Source organism: Ambystoma mexicanum, chromosome 5q (assembly GCF_040938575.1).
Source record: "Ambystoma mexicanum isolate Mex_15411 chromosome 5q, UKY_AmexF1_1, whole genome shotgun sequence".
NCBI lineage: Eukaryota > Metazoa > Chordata > Amphibia > Caudata > Ambystomatidae > Ambystoma > Ambystoma mexicanum.
Window position 1 is genome coordinate 1,236,530,135 of NC_090933.1, and position 7,095 is coordinate 1,236,537,229.

The 7,095-nt window shown below is 47.1% G+C and overlaps 1 non-coding gene across 1 annotated transcript; it reads left to right on the forward strand.

Moving 5' to 3' along the window:
- Window positions 1–2,884: 2,884 nt before the first annotated feature.
- On the forward strand, window positions 2,885–3,046 carry LOC138498967 (U1 spliceosomal RNA). Its single transcript, XR_011279054.1, has one exon. It is a non-coding gene; the product is annotated as a U1 spliceosomal RNA (small nuclear RNA).
- The last annotated feature ends 4,049 nt before the right edge of the window (window positions 3,047–7,095 follow it).

A 7,095-nucleotide genomic window follows, 5' to 3' on the forward strand; every position in this document is an offset into this window, starting at 1 on the left:
TGGGTTCGCACTTAGAAACCTCTGGGTATTAAGCATGTTATAAATAACCTAACCTATCATATCATATCATAACAGTAAATGTTCAAATGATGTTGTAAATGTCCAATTGTTTATATGTTTGCCATTTTCATGCGAAAGCCCTTGACAAATGAAATTTGATTTTGATTTTGTCTTGCACACACAAAATGGTTGTCCTATCGAAAAACCTTTGATTCCGTGTCATGTAAATATTTTCTGTACTTTAGGTCAATGACCTCCCTTTTCTCTTGTTGCTAACTCTGAAACGTCCATTTTATTTTGAACTGTACTAACATTAGATAAAAAATAAGATTGATTCTACAACAGAGCTTGGAAATTTTTATTCTTCTTTGATGCAGAGGGTGATAAAAAACAGGAGTATTCTGTTAGCACCTATTTCTCTTGGACCTATTCAATTGTAATCATTGTTCACAACACTGTTCGTACATGGCTATTCATATTCCTTTTTAGCTGCCTAGGCCTGCCGCATGGGACAATGGGGTGGTTGTATCTATTTGGTGTGTTGGCCCTTTCGTCTTCTGCCTGAGTTGGGAACGGGGATGGGAAACTGTACTGATGCTGAAATACTACGATGTGTTATTGCTATTTCTGGAGCCTGGCCGCCCAAGGCCTCAATCTTAAAAAGGCCATAGTTCAGTGCTTCTTGACACATGACTAAAAATTGCTCTCCTACCCTCCATTACTGCAAACTTATAATGTTCTCTAGCCCCTACAGGGCACCCTCTATCCCAAGGTTGTCCAACATACGGCCCGCGGGCCACAATGCAGCCCACCAAGCCATTTTATGTGGCCCGCGAGGCTGTATGTTGGACAACTCTTGAGTAAAAAAAAAAAGAATAATAAAGTAAAGATTTGTTTTAATTTTTTTTTTCTTAAATGTGCCTGTGCGTAAATCTGTTGCTTCCTTTGGTGACCCCATGGGGTCAACAGAGGTAGTTACAGTCCTCAGCCACGAAGCGTTAATTTATTTATTTATGCAATGTTTGTCGGATATCCGACAAACATTGCAGAAATAAATAAATTTGTCAAGAAGATCTTGGGACTTGATGATGGAGGAAGGAGAGACTAATTTGTATCACGGCATAGTGAGGGGTACCTCGGGAATACGATTCATTTTCAGTGAGCGCGGGTCCATACAATTGCCCAGTACTCCCACAAACTATGAACAATGGGATTAATATAGTAGCGATTACTTTGCATTTTTAATATCCCATTTCAGGCAAGTAGGACCCACCATGCAAGAGAGGATTGGGCTTTGGCCCAGGCATGCTTGTTCCTCTCTTGCATGGTGCTCTGAGGGGCAAAAGGCGAGCTGAGATGAAGGAAGGAGGTGGTGAGGTGAGGAGAAGAGAGTGCTGGCCCGGGCGAAAGATTATGTGGACAGGTGCTGTGCAGGAGTTCCTCTCGGCATGGGCAGCACAGTGGATTCCTGAACCCCTGATTAGCCGTGGGCTGCTGCTCAGAGGGCCATTGTGCGGAGTTACTTTCAAGGTTCATCATCTCTGGACATATGTTCAGCAGGGGTTGCGGCAACACAGCCTGTCTGCCCCAAAAATCGTTCGTTTGAATTGCGAATGTCACCGAAGATGAACCTTTATGAGCTGAGAAACTTAACCTTTGCAGTGCTTTTTTTCCTCATCTCGAGACAAAGAAGAACAGCGGGAGCTCTGTTACGTTTACCTCTAAGCACAGTGCGGATTGATGAAAATGTCCATGCATTATACCAAGTACATTGGACATTATAGATGTGGCCAGTGGGGTACCAAAGCATGGCGAGTACCACATGTACAGCACAATATGTTACCCTAGTAGTGCCCCAATAACACACTGCAACCCGCAAATGGGCCTCAGTGGACCACCTGCCAAGGTTTCTGGAAGTTGCTTATGATCTTGATCTGTGATCTATGATATGATCTGATATGATAGGTTATTTATAACACGCTTAATACCCATGCAGCAGTGATCCCAATCATAAAAGTGAAACAGGCAAGCCCAACAGGTATAACTTATTTTCACTCCTTTGGTAGCACAGTCTGAGGGCAGCCTATACCCTTCGGGAGAGGTGTGAGCTGATACAGTTGCAACACAAAAAACAATAGTACTATATTCCAAAAATACCTTAGTTCTTGTCTTTCGGATCTCAGCAGAGCCAGGCTTTTCAGCATCAGACCAGAAGCATGGGTGCCTTTGCACTGGGCTGTGGTCAAATCGGAGAGCAGCAGCATTGGGCCCCAATGATGCAGTTCTGTTTGGCAGTGATGCTGATTTGCGGGTAGAAAACACTGGGAACAGTAGGCTGTGCCAAGTGGATGGCACTGGAAGACTAAATGACCTCTGGGCCCGGACAAGGAATACTTGCCTTTGGCGCTGTGCAGGCTCGGCTGACACAACACGGCATATGGTTACGGCAAAGATGTCAAAAATTCAGCATTGTCATTGAGCAGAACTCTGAGATTCAGCGGTGGTGGAGCGTCGAGGTCGTGGATGATTATTATGGTGTCAATGGGGCAAGCGCTGGGCAGCTCCACTCAGGAGGGCCATGGGCCCGTGTGGGGCCGACAGGCCAGTGGGCAGACTGCAACAGGCCTGCTCGAGCCATCCTGCTATTTATTCAAATCACGGGCCGAGCAGGGCATGATGGGAGGAAGGAACTGCGCTACAATCTGCTCTTCTTCTGGGCTCTGCCTGCTGGAGCTTCCCCCTGCACGTGGAACAGGCAGCTCTGCAGATGCTCAGAGCTTCCGGGAGGCTGGGGGATTGGAGCTGGGTCAGGGCCTGTCTTCTCACCCTTGTTTAGCGGGGCTTCCCAGAACTGACCCAACCCCTGCCCTCTTACATGCAACTCATACTTAGCTGGCAGGGGAGAATCTGATCTCAAGGGCAGATCTCCCAGGGTGAGGCTTACCCATTGCACATCAAATTTGCTGACCCCTGCTATGTTCCCAAATGCGGGATACACGACTGCATTATTTCTGGTAGTGTGGGACTGCGTTCGCGCTCTCCCCCTGATTTATTGGTGAAAGAAAATGTAAAGTGTGCACTAGGCCTGCTAGGTTGAATACTTTAAGATTGTGCTCACATTGCTTTTCTTCAATTAGGTTCACCTTTGGGTGATCGCTTTTCCACATTTTGTCTGTTGAATTGAATTATGCTTATTTCATCACCACAGAAGTAATGTGTATTACAGAGATAAGCTGCCATATGTATTGGGCACACTGCACATGCTCAGGCAGCATCAATCATGCTTTGTACAGGACAATGCTGGCCTATATTGGGAACAGCCAGCATAGACATGTTGCTACAGGGGCATATTTTGGGTACAACCAGCATGACAATGTGTTACATCAGTGACAGTGCTGTTTTACACTGTGGACACATTGAACATTAAAATGTGTTGTGTTGTAAAATGTTCTTTTCTGCTGTTGGTGACATGGAATTTTCATGTTCCCCTTTAGAACTGATTCTAAACTTATGGCTTTTTGGTCACCTTTTCTGCTGTAAAATTCACAATTTCAACCCCATATTTGAAATAAAATTCTTGGGGGGTAACCCCCCCAAACCCTCCCTAGAACCTTATAGCTCCTTCGCTACGCTCGGTCGCCCCCACTATTTCAGAAAAATATGAACACATAGACACTGAAAGAAATCACAAGCAACTAACCTTTGATCACTGCCCATGACACCAAAAGCTATCTTTGGGACTGCATGGCTATCACTGCCTGTGATGCTATTGTGTCAAAGGTCACACAATATCGCTTTTTAATATACTGCTTTGGGTGAGGTTGTTGACTTTTGGCTCGCCGGCCCACTGGGTGACAAAAAGTTAATGCTCCGGCCCCACATTCAAAAAGGTTGGACAAGCCTGCTCTATCCGATACAGTCACACATTTATGTCATGTCGGTCAGATAGCACAGTGAGCTAAGAACTCGCCCCTGATATCTGTGTGCAGCCAACTGTGGCAGGTTCAAATCCCGGCAGGGTCAACTTAGCCTTTCATTCTTCGGAGGTCAATAAAACGTGTACCACTCTGTGGGATAATAACGCCTTCTATTATTTGAACACTCTGAGACCGATGTGTGCGTAGCGCTATCTAAGAAATACATCATTATTATTATCATGTATCCCTAGTACACCTTTCACCTTTCTGAATCGTTTCGGAGGGCAGGGGTCTTGGAAATGCATCCCACAACTAAAATTCTATAGATGTAGAGGGCCAATACCCATCGAGTGCAGGGGGAAGCAGTGCCCCCGGCACCCAGAGTCACAGCAACACTGCCGCTGCACGTTGCAAGCTCCACTTGGTAGTATTTTGCAGATGTAGAGGGCCAACCCTCATCTAGTGCAGGGGGAAGCAGTGTCCCCGGCACCTAGAGTCACACCCACACTGCTGCTGCACACCGTAAGATCCACCTTTCCACTTGGTAGTATTTTGCAGATGTAGAGGGCCAACCCTCATCTAGTGCAGGGGGAAGCAGTGCCCCCGGCACCTAGAGTCACACCCACACTGCTGCTGCACGTTGCAAGCTCCACTTGTCCACTTGGTAGTATTTTGCAGATGTAGAGGGCCAACCCTCATCTAGTGCAGGGGGAAGCAGTGTCCCCGGCACCTAGAGTCACACCCACACTGCTGCTGCACACCGTAAGATCCACCTTTCCACTTGGTAGTATTTTGCAGATGTAGAGGGCCAACCCTCATCTAGTGCAGGGGGAAGCAGTGTCCCCGGCACCTAGAGTCACACCCACACTGCTGCTGCACACCGTAAGATCCACCTTTCCACTTGGTAGTATTTTGCAGATGTAGAGGGCCAACCCTCATCTAGTGCAGGGGGAAGCAGTGTCCCCGGCACCTAGAGTCACACCCACACTGCTGCTGCACACCGTAAGATCCACCTTTCCACTTGGTAGTATTTTGCAGATGTAGAGGGCCAATACTCATCTAGTGCAGGGGGAAGCAGTGCCCCCTGCACTCAGAGCTACACCCTCACTGCTGCTGCACGTTGCAAGCTCCACTTGTCCACTTGGTAGTATTTTGCCGATGTAGAGGGCCAATACCCATCGAGTGCAGGGGGAAGCAGTGCCCCCTGCACTCAGAGCTACACCCTCACTGCTGCTGCACGTTGCAAGCTCCACTTGTCCACTTGGTAGTATTTTGCCGATGTAGAGGGCCAATACTCATCTAGTGCAGGGGGAAGTAGTGCCCCCGGCACTCAGAGCCACACCCACCCTGCTGCTGCACACTGTAAGCTTCACCTTTCCACTTGGTTTCCCCACCCATTGGTGTTGATTTCATATCTGGTTTTGTTTCTTTTAAAGTTAAGTTTCTTCATAGCTGCTCACAGATTTGAGTATTTTTTTTTACATTTTGAAGAATACATTTGATTGAAAGTATCACCAGATTGCCTTCACTGTGTGACCATTTCTATTGCACTTAGGGGCACAGGAGTTGAGCAGGGAGATTGGTCACCACACCACGGGCTGTGTTGCCTCTCCACCTGCCCTGGCATGTGCAGAAGAGGTCCATTAACCTGGCTGGCTCCAGGCCAGCGAGAAAAGGCATCACCCCCTCCCAGGGCTGAGGGTCGGGTTAACCCCAAGATGGGATGCAAAGGCATCCCTGGGCCTGTGGCCCACTCAGCCAGCACAAAACTAAGCATTACACCCACCCCAGAATGGCCTCATGCAGCATGGTTGGATCAATAATTATTCAACGCAGTGCATATACTTTGTCCCACGGCAGTCCTTTGAGTAATGCATTTGACGTTATATCACACATCATTATCTTTTCAAAGTGCATCGTTTATTTTGAAATGCTATTATCATCAATCAAGACTGGAACCCTGCGCAACATGTGTAATTAAAGCCGTAACCATCATAGTTGCATACATCAATTGCAGGCGCTGTCCTGTACCTGCGTTTGGGGTGCGCCGTCTCCATGCGCACGCTCCTAGAGGTACATATTATTCAGCCACCCGCCCTGTGGAGTAAAATGTAATTATTGACAGGGGTGTGGCATTGTGTGCCACACAGTGCCAGATTCTGAGCGCTCACCTTGCCCGGAAGAAGTCTCTTTATGTTTATTCATGTCTAGAGCCCACACAGCAGGTTGAGATGTCTCTTGGCGCTGGCATAGGAAGAGCGTGGGGATGCTGCGGGTCTCCCCTCATCTCGGAGGCATAGCTCAGGGGCAACGTGCTCGCCTTGGAAGCAAGATGGCACGGAGCAACACAGGTTCGAACACCGGGTCCGCGCTTAGAAACTTCTGGGCATTAAGCGCGTTATAAATAACCAAACATATCCCAGAGGCCCGTTTTTGAGGGAGCTAGTGTAGCAGCAGGGAGGGGAGGGTTACTCTTGGCATACTTGTGAGTGGCTGTGCAGCAGCACAGAGTGGGGTTCTGGAGATCGCCCGAGCAATCATGGCCGGGAGCAAATTAGTATGTACTGGGCACTCAGTCCAGCCTTATAGTGGGGGCGCCTACTTCATTGGGGTTCATATTTAAAAGTTGGTAACACATTTTCAGTTGCCCTTTACATTAAACTTCTTAAAGTTGATAGGCCAATTTTCCATGATTATATTTGAAATGTATGTATTTAATTTATTTACATTTGTAGAGCGCGCCAAACCCGTGGTCATCTGGCCGCTGGAGACCAAGTAATACACATTACAAGAGTTACCACAGACAACAGTGGAAGACATAGGCTTAACATATATCAGATTAAACATAATGTACAGTCATGAAGTATTTACAGCTACAGTAAAACAGTAAGTATAAACAAATAGAGTAAAATAGTTTAAAATTCGAATTCTAAAGGTTGTCCCTTTTCAAGTGTTTTTATAATTGTGGGATTTGCCCACCATGCCTGTTTTCCTTGCCTCCCAGTACTTACCTTACTTCCCACTAAACATTGTTAATGCGTATTTGTATTTATTTGAAGAGCACGGATGTCAATTTCCGATTTGTACAGATGGTGGATGCATTCCCAGGCAGGGCGCCTGTACAATAGCGCCAAAAGGGGCTAACACGCCGTGAGCCAGTTCATGAGGCCGTGAACAA